This window comes from Gymnoscopelus braueri (genome assembly GCF_963280865.1).
Source record: "Gymnoscopelus braueri genome assembly, chromosome: 10".
Lineage (NCBI taxonomy): Eukaryota > Metazoa > Chordata > Actinopteri > Myctophiformes > Myctophidae > Gymnoscopelus > Gymnoscopelus braueri.
The window spans coordinates 23,476,373-23,492,887 of NC_137611.1; positions in this window are offsets into that span (position 1 = coordinate 23,476,373).

A 16,515-nucleotide genomic window follows, 5' to 3' on the forward strand; every position below is an offset into this window, starting at 1 on the left:
TCCCCGACGGGGAGACGCTTGCAGTTTAAACATTACATTACATTACAGTCATTTAGCAGACGCTTTTATCCAAAGCGACTTACAATAAGTGCATTCAACATAGGTAGGGAACAAAAACTACTAATCACCAGAAGTATTAAGTGCATTTTCTGCAAAAACAAGCAACCAAGAGTATACCTAGCACTAAGGTAAAAGTGCAATATATCAGCTACCTATTTTCCTTAAACAGATGAGACAACAATAGCTAAATCAAATGAGCAGGAGCTAAAACAAATAAGTGTATCGACTAAACAAGATCCAATAAAACAGTACAACAATAACACAAGCGTTCGTACAACTAGTTAACAACAAGTAGGCCAGGCAGAGAGGATGGGTAGTGTTTCCTGAAGGGGTGGGTTTTGAGCCTGCGGCGAAAGATGGGCAGTGACTCTGCTGTCCTGACATCAGTGGGAAGTTCATTCCACCACTGTGGGGCCAGAACAGAAACAAGTCGTGACCGTGTGAACCGGCCAGAAGGACCCTTGAGTGACAAAGTGTCGTCCCTGGGTGGGCTTGAACCACCAACCTTTCGGTTAACAGCCGAACGCGCTAACCAATTGCGCCACAGAGACTTTATTACTCACCTTTTACACACCTTTTACACACCTTTTCCTTTAAACACCGAGACCTCTGAGCATGTGGAGTTGGGCAGTGACGTCCAGAGTTGCTCTGACTGTGTTGCACATCTCTTTGACATGTGGTGGCGCGGAACCTTTCCTTGATCTGTATCTCCCGTCAGCAGCAGACGTCTTTACACCCGGCCATCTCTTCAGAGTACACAGGGTTGTCTTGGTGGAGCTTGACTTCATAGCTCCGACCGGTTCTCAAGTGCAACACAGCTCTGTGTGACACATCTCTGACATGGCTCTCAGGGTTTGGCGGCAGGCACAGACTCTGTACTTTATGGCAGCCTCCCATCAGCATGACCCTTGATGCCAGCGGGATCCTCTGCCACCCTACGCTCCATCGATAGCCTGTCGCATTACAGGGGAGTCCGGGCCATCTTGGAGTTTTTGAATGCGACACAACTTGCAGTTGAACGTCACTCACCTTGCGTCGGTAGCGCACTCGTGGCCGGCGGATGACAGGAGGCGGGCAGATGTGTCCTCGTTAGTATAGTGGTGAGTATCCCCGCCTGTCACGCGGGAGACCGGGGTTCGATTCCCCGACGGGGAGGCGCGCTCTCTTTAGCCCTGAGATGGCCAAACCCTCAACATGTCATATGTTTTTGGGAAGCTGGCCTGAAGTCCTCTTGAATGGGGCGATTCTTTTAACTTGCAAACACACCCCAGAGGTTGCGTGTCCCATGCATTGGTGGTTCAGTGGTAGAATTCTCGCCTGCCACGCGGGAGGCCCGGGTTCGATTCCCGGCCAATGCAAGGCAGTCTTTTGAACGTGTGCGGAATTGATTGCATTCCCGTAAAAGAAGAAAAGTGAAGTAAATTCAAACTTGAATGCAGAAATGGGCCACATCTCCCAAATCGCTTGTGCCACTGTTTCCAGTATAGGCTCTTGCTGCTGGGAACCAATTCCCGGCTCCTTGGTCATCAGAGCATTGCGGTAGAAGTCGCAGCTGTGCTTGTAGTGGCTTATTACACACCTGGCGGGTTGCAGTCCGTGGCAGGACTTCAGCGCCTGTTTCCGTAGTGTAGTGGTTATCACGTTCGCCTAACACGCGAAAGGTCCCCGGTTCGAGACCGGGCGGAAACATCCTTTACAGAACTGTGAGAGTGTCCGACCTGTACGCGCGGTTGCATGTCTACCTTCAATGTGCATGCATGGGGGTCATTATTGCACTTGGCCTGCGTTTTTCTGGATGTTCAGTTTTGCCAAGAAAGCAACGCAAGTGACCCACAATGTAGATTACCTTCTACACAGTGACGATGAATGAAGGCCCTACGTTGTCCCACTTGTCTGTCAGCATTGGAGACTTGCCGTCAGTTCCGTGCGCTTTTACCTGCCGGTGGCTGGGAGGCCCCAAAGCACAAGGGCAGCAGTTTCCGTAGTGTAGTGGTTATCATGTTCGCCTCACACGCGAAAGGTCCCCGGTTCGAAACCGGGCGGAAACATGTTTGTTTCTTTGTCACCCTGCTCTCCGTCGATGGCGCGTCCTGTTGCAGCGGAATCTGAATGCGACGTGGCTCGCGGTAGAATTCCGTGCCGTTCACGTCGCAGCGTGACTGGCGGGTGACAGGTGATGGTTAGGCGCATGTGTCCTCGTTAGTATAGTGGTGAGTATCCCCGCCTGTCACGCGGGAGACCGGGGTTCGATTCCCCGACGGGGAGACGCTTGCAGTTTAAACATTACATTACATTACAGTCATTTAGCAGACGCTTTTATCCAAAGCGACTTACAATAAGTGCATTCAACATAGGTAGGGAACAAAAACTACTAATCACCAGAAGTATTAAGTGCATTTTCTGCAAAAACAAGCAACCAAGAGTATACCTAGCACTAAGGTAAAAGTGCAATATATCAGCTACCTATTTTCCTTAAACAGATGAGACAACAATAGCTAAATCAAATGAGCAGGAGCTAAAACAAATAAGTGTATCGACTAAACAAGATCCAATAAAACAGTACAACAATAACACAAGCGTTCGTACAACTAGTTAACAACAAGTAGGCCAGGCAGAGAGGATGGGTAGTATTTCCTGAAGGGGTGGGTTTTGAGCCTGCGGCGAAAGATGGGCAGTGACTCTGCTGTCCTGACATCAGTGGGAAGTTCATTCCACCACTGTGGGGCCAGAACAGAAACAAGTCGTGACCGTGTGGACCGGCCAGAAGGACCCTTGAGTGACAAAGTGTCGTCCCTGGGTGGGCTTACACACCTTTTCCTTTAAACACCGAGACCTCTGAGCATGTGGAGTTGGGCAGTGACGTCCAGAGTTGCTCTGACTGTGTTGCACATCTCTTTGACATGTGGTGGCGCGGAACCTTTCCTTGATCTGTATCTCCCGTCAGCAGCAGACGTCTTTACACCCGGCCATCTCTTCAGAGTACACAGGGTTGTCTTGGTGGAGCTTGACTTCATAGCTCCGACCGGTTCTCAAGTGCAACACAGCTCTGTGTGACACATCTCTGACATGGCTCTCAGGGTTTGGCGGCAGGCACAGACTCTGTACTTTATGGCAGCCTCCCATCAGCATGACCCTTGATGCCAGCGGGATCCTCTGCCACCCTACGCTCCATCGATAGCCTGTCGCATTACAGGGGAGTCCGGGCCATCTTGGAGTTTTTGAATGCGACACAACTTGCAGTTGAACGTCACTCACCTTGCGTCGGTAGCGCACTCGTGGCCGGCGGATGACAGGAGGCGGGCAGATGTGTCCTCGTTAGTATAGTGGTGAGTATCCCCGCCTGTCACGCGGGAGACCGGGGTTCGATTCCCCGACGGGGAGGCGCGCTCTCTTTAGCCCTGAGATGGCCAAACCCTCAACATGTCATATGTTTTTGGGAAGCTGGCCTGAAGTCCTCTTGAATGGGGCGATTCTTTTAACTTGCAAACACACCCCAGAGGTTGCGTGTCCCATGCATTGGTGGTTCAGTGGTAGAATTCTCGCCTGCCACGCGGGAGGCCCGGGTTCGATTCCCGGCCAATGCAAGGCAGTCTTTTGAACGTGTGCGGAATTGATTGCATTCCCGTAAAAGAAGAAAAGTGAAGTAAATTCAAACTTGAATGCAGAAATGGGCCACATCTCCCAAATCGCTTGTGCCACTGTTTCCAGTATAGGCTCTTGCTGCTGGGAACCAATTCCCGGCTCCTTGGTCATCAGAGCATTGCGGTAGAAGTCGCAGCTGTGCTTGTAGTGGCTTATTACACACCTGGCGGGTTGCAGTCCGTGGCAGGACTTCAGCGCCTGTTTCCGTAGTGTAGTGGTTATCACGTTCGCCTAACACGCGAAAGGTCCCCGGTTCGAGACCGGGCGGAAACATCCTTTACAGAACTGTGAGAGTGTCCGACCTGTACGCGCGGTTGCATGTCTACCTTCAATGTGCATGCATGGGGGTCATTATTGCACTTGGCCTGCGTTTTTCTGGATGTTCAGTTTTGCCAAGAAAGCAACGCAAGTGACCCACAATGTAGATTACCTTCTACACAGTGACGATGAATGAAGGCCCTACGTTGTCCCACTTGTCTGTCAGCATTGGAGACTTGCCGTCAGTTCCGTGCGCTTTTACCTGCCGGTGGCTGGGAGGCCCCAAAGCACAAGGGCAGCAGTTTCCGTAGTGTAGTGGTTATCACGTTCGCCTCACACGCGAAAGGTCCCCGGTTCGAAACCGGGCGGAAACATGTTTGTTTCTTTGTCACCCTGCTCTCCGTCGATGGCGCGTCCTGTTGCAGCGGAATCTGAATGCGACGTGGCTCGCGGTAGAATTCCGTGCCGTTCACGTCGCAGCGTGACTGGCGGGTGACAGGTGATGGTTAGGCGCATGTGTCCTCGTTAGTATAGTGGTGAGTATCCCCGCCTGTCACGCGGGAGACCGGGGTTCGATTCCCCGACGGGGAGACGCTTGCAGTTTAAACATTACATTACATTACAGTCATTTAGCAGACGCTTTTATCCAAAGCGACTTACAATAAGTGCATTCAACATAGGTAGGGAACAAAAACTACTAATCACCAGAAGTATTAAGTGCATTTTCTGCAAAAACAAGCAACCAAGAGTATACCTAGCACTAAGGTAAAAGTGCAATATATCAGCTACCTATTTTCCTTAAACAGATGAGACAACAATAGCTAAATCAAATGAGCAGGAGCTAAAACAAATAAGTGTATCGACTAAACAAGATCCAATAAAACAGTACAACAATAACACAAGCGTTCGTACAACTAGTTAACAACAAGTAGGCCAGGCAGAGAGGATGGGTAGTGTTTCCTGAAGGGGTGGGTTTTGAGCCTGCGGCGAAAGATGGGCAGTGACTCTGCTGTCCTGACATCAGTGGGAAGTTCATTCCACCACTGTGGGGCCAGAACAGAAACAAGTCGTGACCGTGTGGACCGGCCAGAAGGACCCTTGAGTGACAAAGTGTCGTCCCTGGGTGGGCTTACACACCTTTTCCTTTAAACACCGAGACCTCTGAGCATGTGGAGTTGGGCAGTGACGTCCAGAGTTGCTCTGACTGTGTTGCACATCTCTTTGACATGTGGTGGCGCGGAACCTTTCCTTGATCTGTATCTCCCGTCAGCAGCAGACGTCTTTACACCCGGCCATCTCTTCAGAGTACACAGGGTTGTCTTGGTGGAGCTTGACTTCATAGCTCCGACCGGTTCTCAAGTGCAACACAGCTCTGTGTGACACATCTCTGACATGGCTCTCAGGGTTTGGCGGCAGGCACAGACTCTGTACTTTATGGCAGCCTCCCATCAGCATGACCCTTGATGCCAGCGGGATCCTCTGCCACCCTACGCTCCATCGATAGCCTGTCGCATTACAGGGGAGTCCGGGCCATCTTGGAGTTTTTGAATGCGACACAACTTGCAGTTGAACGTCACTCACCTTGCGTCGGTAGCGCACTCGTGGCCGGCGGATGACAGGAGGCGGGCAGATGTGTCCTCGTTAGTATAGTGGTGAGTATCCCCGCCTGTCACGCGGGAGACCGGGGTTCGATTCCCCGACGGGGAGGCGCGCTCTCTTTAGCCCTGAGATGGCCAAACCCTCAACATGTCATATGTTTTTGGGAAGCTGGCCTGAAGTCCTCTTGAATGGGGCGATTCTTTTAACTTGCAAACACACCCCAGAGGTTGCGTGTCCCATGCATTGGTGGTTCAGTGGTAGAATTCTCGCCTGCCACGCGGGAGGCCCGGGTTCGATTCCCGGCCAATGCAAGGCAGTCTTTTGAACGTGTGCGGAATTGATTGCATTCCCGTAAAAGAAGAAAAGTGAAGTAAATTCAAACTTGAATGCAGAAATGGGCCACATCTCCCAAATCGCTTGTGCCACTGTTTCCAGTATAGGCTCTTGCTGCTGGGAACCAATTCCCGGCTCCTTGGTCATCAGAGCATTGCGGTAGAAGTCGCAGCTGTGCTTGTAGTGGCTTATTACACACCTGGCGGGTTGCAGTCCGTGGCAGGACTTCAGCGCCTGTTTCCGTAGTGTAGTGGTTATCACGTTCGCCTAACACGCGAAAGGTCCCCGGTTCGAGACCGGGCGGAAACATCCTTTACAGAACTGTGAGAGTGTCCGACCTGTACGCGCGGTTGCATGTCTACCTTCAATGTGCATGCATGGGGGTCATTATTGCACTTGGCCTGCGTTTTTCTGGATGTTCAGTTTTGCCAAGAAAGCAACGCAAGTGACCCACAATGTAGATTACCTTCTACACAGTGACGATGAATGAAGGCCCTACGTTGTCCCACTTGTCTGTCAGCATTGGAGACTTGCCGTCAGTTCCGTGCGCTTTTACCTGCCGGTGGCTGGGAGGCCCCAAAGCACAAGGGCAGCAGTTTCCGTAGTGTAGTGGTTATCACGTTCGCCTCACACGCGAAAGGTCCCCGGTTCGAAACCGGGCGGAAACATGTTTGTTTCTTTGTCACCCTGCTCTCCGTCGATGGCGCGTCCTGTTGCAGCGGAATCTGAATGCGACGTGGCTCGCGGTAGAATTCCGTGCCGTTCACGTCGCAGCGTGACTGGCGGGTGACAGGTGATGGTTAGGCGCATGTGTCCTCGTTAGTATAGTGGTGAGTATCCCCGCCTGTCACGCGGGAGACCGGGGTTCGATTCCCCGACGGGGAGACGCTTGCAGTTTAAACATTACATTACATTACAGTCATTTAGCAGACGCTTTTATCCAAAGCGACTTACAATAAGTGCATTCAACATAGGTAGGGAACAAAAACTACTAATCACCAGAAGTATTAAGTGCATTTTCTGCAAAAACAAGCAACCAAGAGTATACCTAGCACTAAGGTAAAAGTGCAATATATCAGCTACCTATTTTCCTTAAACAGATGAGACAACAATAGCTAAATCAAATGAGCAGGAGCTAAAACAAATAAGTGTATCGACTAAACAAGATCCAATAAAACAGTACAACAATAACACAAGCGTTCGTACAACTAGTTAACAACAAGTAGGCCAGGCAGAGAGGATGGGTAGTGTTTCCTGAAGGGGTGGGTTTTGAGCCTGCGGCGAAAGATGGGCAGTGACTCTGCTGTCCTGACATCAGTGGGAAGTTCATTCCACCACTGTGGGGCCAGAACAGAAACAAGTCGTGACCGTGTGGACCGGCCAGAAGGACCCTTGAGTGACAAAGTGTCGTCCCTGGGTGGGCTTGAACCACCAACCTTTCGGTTAACAGCCGAACGCGCTAACCAATTGCGCCACAGAGACTTTATTACTCACCTTTTACACACCTTTTACACACCTTTTCCTTTAAACACCGAGACCTCTGAGCATGTGGAGTTGGGCAGTGACGTCCAGAGTTGCTCTGACTGTGTTGCACATCTCTTTGACATGTGGTGGCGCGGAACCTTTCCTTGATCTGTATCTCCCGTCAGCAGCAGACGTCTTTACACCCGGCCATCTCTTCAGAGTACACAGGGTTGTCTTGGTGGAGCTTGACTTCATAGCTCCGACCGGTTCTCAAGTGCAACACAGCTCTGTGTGACACATCTCTGACATGGCTCTCAGGGTTTGGCGGCAGGCACAGACTCTGTACTTTATGGCAGCCTCCCATCAGCATGACCCTTGATGCCAGCGGGATCCTCTGCCACCCTACGCTCCATCGATAGCCTGTCGCATTACAGGGGAGTCCGGGCCATCTTGGAGTTTTTGAATGCGACACAACTTGCAGTTGAACGTCACTCACCTTGCGTCGGTAGCGCACTCGTGGCCGGCGGATGACAGGAGGCGGGCAGATGTGTCCTCGTTAGTATAGTGGTGAGTATCCCCGCCTGTCACGCGGGAGACCGGGGTTCGATTCCCCGACGGGGAGGCGCGCTCTCTTTAGCCCTGAGATGGCCAAACCCTCAACATGTCATATGTTTTTGGGAAGCTGGCCTGAAGTCCTCTTGAATGGGGCGATTCTTTTAACTTGCAAACACACCCCAGAGGTTGCGTGTCCCATGCATTAGTGGTTCAGTGGTAGAATTCTCGCCTGCCACGCGGGAGGCCCGGGTTCGATTCCCGGCCAATGCAAGGCAGTCTTTTGAACGTGTGCGGAATTGATTGCATTCCCGTAAAATAAGAAAAGTGACAGGACTTCAGCGCCTGTTTCCGTAGTGTAGTGGTTATCACGTTCGCCTAACACGCGAAAGGTCCCCGGTTCGAGACCGGGCGGAAACATCCTTTACAGAACTGTGAGAGTGTCCGACCTGTACGCGCGGTTGCATGTCTACCTTCAATGTGCATGCATGGGGGTCATTATTGCACTTGGCCTGCGTTTTTCTGGATGTTCAGTTTTGCCAAGAAAGCAACGCAAGTGACCCACAATGTAGATTACCTTCTACACAGTGACGATGAATGAAGGCCCTACGTTGTCCCACTTGTCTGTCAGCATTGGAGACTTGCCGTCAGTTCCGTGCGCTTTTACCTGCCGGTGGCTGGGAGGCCCCAAAGCACAAGGGCAGCAGTTTCCGTAGTGTAGTGGTTATCACGTTCGCCTCACACGCGAAAGGTCCCCGGTTCGAAACCGGGCGGAAACATGTTTGTTTCTTTGTCACCCTGCTCTCCGTCGATGGCGCGTCCTGTTGCAGCGGAATCTGAATGCGACGTGGCTCGCGGTAGAATTCCGTGCCGTTCACGTCGCAGCGTGACTGGCGGGTGACAGGTGATGGTTAGGCGCATGTGTCCTCGTTAGTATAGTGGTGAGTATCCCCGCCTGTCACGCGGGAGACCGGGGTTCGATTCCCCGACGGGGAGACGCTTGCAGTTTAAACATTACATTACATTACAGTCATTTAGCAGACGCTTTTATCCAAAGCGACTTACAATAAGTGCATTCAACATAGGTAGGGAACAAAAACTACTAATCACCAGAAGTATTAAGTGCATTTTCTGCAAAAACAAGCAACCAAGAGTATACCTAGCACTAAGGTAAAAGTGCAATATATCAGCTACCTATTTTCCTTAAACAGATGAGACAACAATAGCAAAATCAAATGAGCAGGAGCTAAAACAAATAAGTGTATCGACTAAACAAGATCCAATAAAACAGTACAACAATAACACAAGCGTTCGTACAACTAGTTAACAACAAGTAGGCCAGGCAGAGAGGATGGGTAGTGTTTCCTGAAGGGGTGGGTTTTGAGCCTGCGGCGAAAGATGGGCAGTGACTCTGCTGTCCTGACATCAGTGGGAAGTTCATTCCACCACTGTGGGGCCAGAACAGAAACAAGTCGTGACCGTGTGGACCGGCCAGAAGGACCCTTGAGTGACAAAGTGTCGTCCCTGGGTGGGCTTGAACCACCAACCTTTCGGTTAACAGCCGAACGCGCTAACCAATTGCGCCACAGAGACTTTATTACTCACCTTTTACACACCTTTTACACACCTTTTCCTTTAAACACCGAGACCTCTGAGCATGTGGAGTTGGGCAGTGACGTCCAGAGTTGCTCTGACTGTGTTGCACATCTCTTTGACATGTGGTGGCGCGGAACCTTTCCTTGATCTGTATCTCCCGTCAGCAGCAGACGTCTTTACACCCGGCCATCTCTTCAGAGTACACAGGGTTGTCTTGGTGGAGCTTGACTTCATAGCTCCGACCGGTTCTCAAGTGCAACACAGCTCTGTGTGACACATCTCTGACATGGCTCTCAGGGTTTGGCGGCAGGCACAGACTCTGTACTTTATGGCAGCCTCCCATCAGCATGACCCTTGATGCCAGCGGGATCCTCTGCCACCCTACGCTCCATCGATAGCCTGTCGCATTACAGGGGAGTCGGGGCCATCTTGGAGTTTTTGAATGCGACACAACTTGCAGTTGAACGTCACTCACCTTGCGTCGGTAGCGCACTCGTGGCCGGCGGATGACAGGAGGCGGGCAGATGTGTCCTCGTTAGTATAGTGATGAGTATCCCCGCCTGTCACGCGGGAGACCGGGGTTCGATTCCCCGACGGGGAGGCGCGCTCTCTTTAGCCCTGAGATGGCCAAACCCTCAACATGTCATATGTTTTTGGGAAGCTGGCCTGAAGTCCTCTTGAATGGGGCGATTCTTTTAACTTGCAAACACACCCCAGAGGTTGCGTGTCCCATGCATTGGTGGTTCAGTGGTAGAATTCTCGCCTGCCACGCGGGAGGCCCGGGTTCGATTCCCGGCCAATGCAAGGCAGTCTTTTGAACGTGTGCGGAATTGATTGCATTCCCGTAAAAGAAGAAAAGTGAAGTAAATTCAAACTTGAATGCAGAAATGGGCCACATCTCCCAAATCGCTTGTGCCACTGTTTCCAGTATAGGCTCTTGCTGCTGGGAACCAATTCCCGGCTCCTTGGTCATCAGAGCATTGCGGTAGAAGTCGCAGCTGTGCTTGTAGTGGCTTATTACACACCTGGCGGGTTGCAGTCCGTCGCAGGACTTCAGCGCCTGTTTCCGTAGTGTAGTGGTTATCACGTTCGCCTAACACGCGAAAGGTCCCCGGTTCGAGACCGGGCGGAAACATCCTTTACAGAACTGTGAGAGTGTCCGACCTGTACGCGCGGTTGCATGTCTACCTTCAATGTGCATGCATGGGGGTCATTATTGCACTTGGCCTGCGTTTTTCTGGATGTTCAGTTTTGCCAAGAAAGCAACGCAAGTGACCCACAATGTAGATTACCTTCTACACAGTGACGATGAATGAAGGCCCTACGTTGTCCCACTTGTCTGTCAGCATTGGAGACTTGCCGTCAGTTCCGTGCGCTTTTACCTGCCGGTGGCTGGGAGGCCCCAAAGCACAAGGGCAGCAGTTTCCGTAGTGTAGTGGTTATCACGTTCGCCTCACACGCGAAAGGTCCCCGGTTCGAAACCGGGCGGAAACATGTTTGTTTCTTTGTCACCCTGCTCTCCGTCGATGGCGCGTCCTGTTGCAGCGGAATCTGAATGCGACGTGGCTCGTGGTAGAATTCCGTGCCGTTCACGTCGCAGCGTGACTGGCGGGTGACAGGTGATGGTTAGGCGCATGTGTCCTCGTTAGTATAGTGGTGAGTATCCCCGCCTGTCACGCGGGAGACCGGGGTTCGATTCCCCGACGGGGAGACGCTTGCAGTTTAAACATTACATTACATTACAGTCATTTAGCAGACGCTTTTATCCAAAGCGACTTACAATAAGTGCATTCAACATAGGTAGGGAACAAAAACTACTAATCACCAGAAGTATTAAGTGCATTTTCTGCAAAAACAAGCAACCAAGAGTATACCTAGCACTAAGGTAAAAGTGCAATATATCAGCTACCTATTTTCCTTAAACAGATGAGACAACAATAGCAAAATCAAATGAGCAGGAGCTAAAACAAATAAGTGTATCGACTAAACAAGATCCAATAAAACAGTACAACAATAACACAAGCGTTCGTACAACTAGTTAACAACAAGTAGGCCAGGCAGAGAGGATGGGTAGTGTTTCCTGAAGGGGTGGGTTTTGAGCCTGCGGCGAAAGATGGGCAGTGACTCTGCTGTCCTGACATCAGTGGGAAGTTCATTCCACCACTGTGGGGCCAGAACAGAAACAAGTCGTGACCGTGTGGACCGGCCAGAAGGACCCTTGAGTGACAAAGTGTCGTCCCTGGGTGGGCTTGAACCACCAACCTTTCGGTTAACAGCCGAACGCGCTAACCAATTGCGCCACAGAGACTTTATTACTCACCTTTTACACACCTTTTACACACCTTTTCCTTTAAACACCGAGACCTCTGAGCATGTGGAGTTGGGCAGTGACGTCCAGAGTTGCTCTGACTGTGTTGCACATCTCTTTGACATGTGGTGGCGCGGAACCTTTCCTTGATCTGTATCTCCCGTCAGCAGCAGACGTCTTTACACCCGGCCATCTCTTCAGAGTACACAGGGTTGTCTTGGTGGAGCTTGACTTCATAGCTCCGACCGGTTCTCAAGTGCAACACAGCTCTGTGTGACACATCTCTGACATGGCTCTCAGGGTTTGGCGGCAGGCACAGACTCTGTACTTTATGGCAGCCTCCCATCAGCATGACCCTTGATGCCAGCGGGATCCTCTGCCACCCTACGCTCCATCGATAGCCTGTCGCATTACAGGGGAGTCGGGGCCATCTTGGAGTTTTTGAATGCGACACAACTTGCAGTTGAACGTCACTCACCTTGCGTCGGTAGCGCACTCGTGGCCGGCGGATGACAGGAGGCGGGCAGATGTGTCCTCGTTAGTATAGTGGTGAGTATCCCCGCCTGTCACGCGGGAGACCGGGGTTCGATTCCCCGACGGGGAGGCGCGCTCTCTTTAGCCCTGAGATGGCCAAACCCTCAACATGTCATATGTTTTTGGGAAGCTGGCCTGAAGTCCTCTTGAATGGGGCGATTCTTTTAACTTGCAAACACACCCCAGAGGTTGCGTGTCCCATGCATTGGTGGTTCAGTGGTAGAATTCTCGCCTGCCACGCGGGAGGCCCGGGTTCGATTCCCGGCCAATGCAAGGCAGTCTTTTGAACGTGTGCGGAATTGATTGCATTCCCGTAAAAGAAGAAAAGTGAAGTAAATTCAAACTTGAATGCAGAAATGGGCCACATCTCCCAAATCGCTTGTGCCACTGTTTCCAGTATAGGCTCTTGCTGCTGGGAACCAATTCCCGGCTCCTTGGTCATCAGAGCATTGCGGTAGAAGTCGCAGCTGTGCTTGTAGTGGCTTATTACACACCTGGCGGGTTGCAGTCCGTCGCAGGACTTCAGTGCCTGTTTCCGTAGTGTAGTGGTTATCACGTTCGCCTAACACGCGAAAGGTCCCCGGTTCGAGACCGGGCGGAAACATCCTTTACAGAACTGTGAGAGTGTCCGACCTGTACGCGCGGTTGCATGTCTACCTTCAATGTGCATGCATGGGGGTCATTATTGCACTTGGCCTGCGTTTTTCTGGATGTTCAGTTTTGCCAAGAAAGCAACGCAAGTGACCCACAATGTAGATTACCTTCTACACAGTGACGATGAATGAAGGCCCTACGTTGTCCCACTTGTCTGTCAGCATTGGAGACTTGCCGTCAGTTCCGTGCGCTTTTACCTGCCGGTGGCTGGGAGGCCCCAAAGCACAAGGGCAGCAGTTTCCGTAGTGTAGTGGTTATCACGTTCGCCTCACACGCGAAAGGTCCCCGGTTCGAAACCGGGCGGAAACATGTTTGTTTCTTTGTCACCCTGCTCTCCGTCGATGGCGCGTCCTGTTGCAGCGGAATCTGAATGCGACGTGGCTCGCGGTAGAATTCCGTGCCGTTCACGTCGCAGCGTGACTGGCGGGTGACAGGTGATGGTTAGGCGCATGTGTCCTCGTTAGTATAGTGGTGAGTATCCCCGCCTGTCACGCGGGAGACCGGGGTTCGATTCCCCGACGGGGAGACGCTTGCAGTTTAAACATTACATTACATTACAGTCATTTAGCAGACGCTTTTATCCAAAGCGACTTACAATAAGTGCATTCAACATAGGTAGGGAACAAAAACTACTAATCACCAGAAGTATTAAGTGCATTTTCTGCAAAAACAAGCAACCAAGAGTATACCTAGCACTAAGGTAAAAGTGCAATATATCAGCTACCTATTTTCCTTAAACAGATGAGACAACAATAGCAAAATCAAATGAGCAGGAGCTAAAACAAATAAGTGTATCGACTAAACAAGATCCAATAAAACAGTACAACAATAACACAAGCGTTCGTACAACTAGTTAACAACAAGTAGGCCAGGCAGAGAGGATGGGTAGTGTTTCCTGAAGAGGTGGGTTTTCAGCCTGCGGCGAAAGATGGGCAGTGACTCTGCTGTCCTGACATCAGTGGGAAGTTCATTCCACCACTGTGGGGCCAGAACAGAAACAAGTCGTGACCGTGTGGACCGGCCAGAAGGACCCTTGAGTGACAAAGTGTCGTCCCTGGGTGGGCTTGAACCACCAACCTTTCGGTTAACAGCCGAACGCGCTAACCAATTGCGCCACAGAGACTTTATTACTCACCTTTTACACACCTTTTACACACCTTTTCCTTTAAACACCGAGACCTCTGAGCATGTGGAGTTGGACAGTGACGTCCAGAGTTGCTCTGACTGTGTTGCACATCTCTTTGACATGTGGTGGCGCGGAACCTTTCCTTGATCTGTATCTCCCGTCAGCAGCAGACGTCTTTACACCCGGCCATCTCTTCAGAGTACACAGGGTTGTCTTGGTGGAGCTTGACTTCATAGCTCCGACCGGTTCTCAAGTGCAACACAGCTCTGTGTGACACATCTCTGACATGGCTCTCAGGGTTTGGCGGCAGGCACAGACTCTGTACTTTATGGCAGCCTCCCATCAGCATGACCCTTGATGCCAGCGGGATCCTCTGCCACCCTACGCTCCATCGATAGCCTGTCGCATTACAGGGGAGTCGGGGCCATCTTGGAGTTTTTGAATGCGACACAACTTGCAGTTGAACGTCACTCACCTTGCGTCGGTAGCGCACTCGTGGCCGGCGGATGACAGGAGGCGGGCAGATGTGTCCTCGTTAGTATAGTGGTGAGTATCCCCGCCTGTCACGCGGGAGACCGGGGTTCGATTCCCCGACGGGGAGGCGCGCTCTCTTTAGCCCTGAGATGGCCAAACCCTCAACATGTCATATGTTTTTGGGAAGCTGGCCTGAAGTCCTCTTGAATGGGGCGATTCTTTTAACTTGCAAACACACCCCAGAGGTTGCGTGTCCCATGCATTGGTGGTTCAGTGGTAGAATTCTCGCCTGCCACGCGGGAGGCCCGGGTTCGATTCCCGGCCAATGCAAGGCAGTCTTTTGAACGTGTGCGGAATTGATTGCATTCCCGTAAAAGAAGAAAAGTGAAGTAAATTCAAACTTGAATGCAGAAATGGGCCACATCTCCCAAATCGCTTGTGCCACTGTTTCCAGTATAGGCTCTTGCTGCTGGGAACCAATTCCCGGCTCCTTGGTCATCAGAGCATTGCGGTAGAAGTCGCAGCTGTGCTTGTAGTGGCTTATTACACACCTGGCGGGTTGCAGTCCGTCGCAGGACTTCAGCGCCTGTTTCCGTAGTGTAGTGGTTATCACGTTCGCCTAACACGCGAAAGGTCCCCGGTTCGAGACCGGGCGGAAACATCCTTTACAGAACTGTGAGAGTGTCCGACCTGTACGCGCGGTTGCATGTCTACCTTCAATGTGCATGCATGGGGGTCATTATTGCACTTGGCCTGCGTTTTTCTGGATGTTCAGTTTTGCCAAGAAAGCAACGCAAGTGACCCACAATGTAGATTACCTTCTACACAGTGACGATGAATGAAGGCCCTACGTTGTCCCACTTGTCTGTCAGCATTGGAGACTTGCCGTCAGTTCCGTGCGCTTTTACCTGCCGGTGGCTGGGAGGCCCCAAAGCACAAGGGCAGCAGTTTCCGTAGTGTAGTGGTTATCACGTTCGCCTCACACGCGAAAGGTCCCCGGTTCGAAACCGGGCGGAAACATGTTTGTTTCTTTGTCACCCTGCTCTCCGTCGATGGCGCGTCCTGTTGCAGCGGAATCTGAATGCGACGTGGCTCGCGGTAGAATTCCGTGCCGTTCACGTCGCAGCGTGACTGGCGGGTGACAGGTGATGGTTAGGCGCATGTGTCCTCGTTAGTATAGTGGTGAGTATCCCCGCCTGTCACGCGGGAGACCGGGGTTCGATTCCCCGACGGGGAGACGCTTGCAGTTTAAACATTACATTACATTACAGTCATTTAGCAGACGCTTTTATCCAAAGCGACTTACAATAAGTGCATTCAACATAGGTAGGGAACAAAAACTACTAATCACCAGAAGTATTAAGTGCATTTTCTGCAAAAACAAGCAACCAAGAGTATACCTAGCACTAAGGTAAAAGTGCAATATATCAGCTACCTATTTTCCTTAAACAGATGAGACAACAATAGCAAAATCAAATGAGCAGGAGCTAAAACAAATAAGTGTATCGACTAAACAAGATCCAATAAAACAGTACAACAATAACACAAGCGTTCGTACAACTAGTTAACAACAAGTAGGCCAGGCAGAGAGGATGGGTAGTGTTTCCTGAAGAGGTGGGTTTTCAGCCTGCGGCGAAAGATGGGCAGTGACTCTGCTGTCCTGACATCAGTGGGAAGTTCATTCCACCACTGTGGGGCCAGAACAGAAACAAGTCGTGACCGTGTGGACCGGCCAGAAGGACCCTTGAGTGACAAAGTGTCGTCCCTGGGTGGGCTTGAACCACCAACCTTTCGGTTAACAGCCGAACGCGCTAACCAATTGCGCCACAGAGACTTTATTACTCACCTTTTACACACCTTTTACACACCTTTTCCTTTAAACACCGAGACCTCTGAGCATGTGGAGTTGGACAGT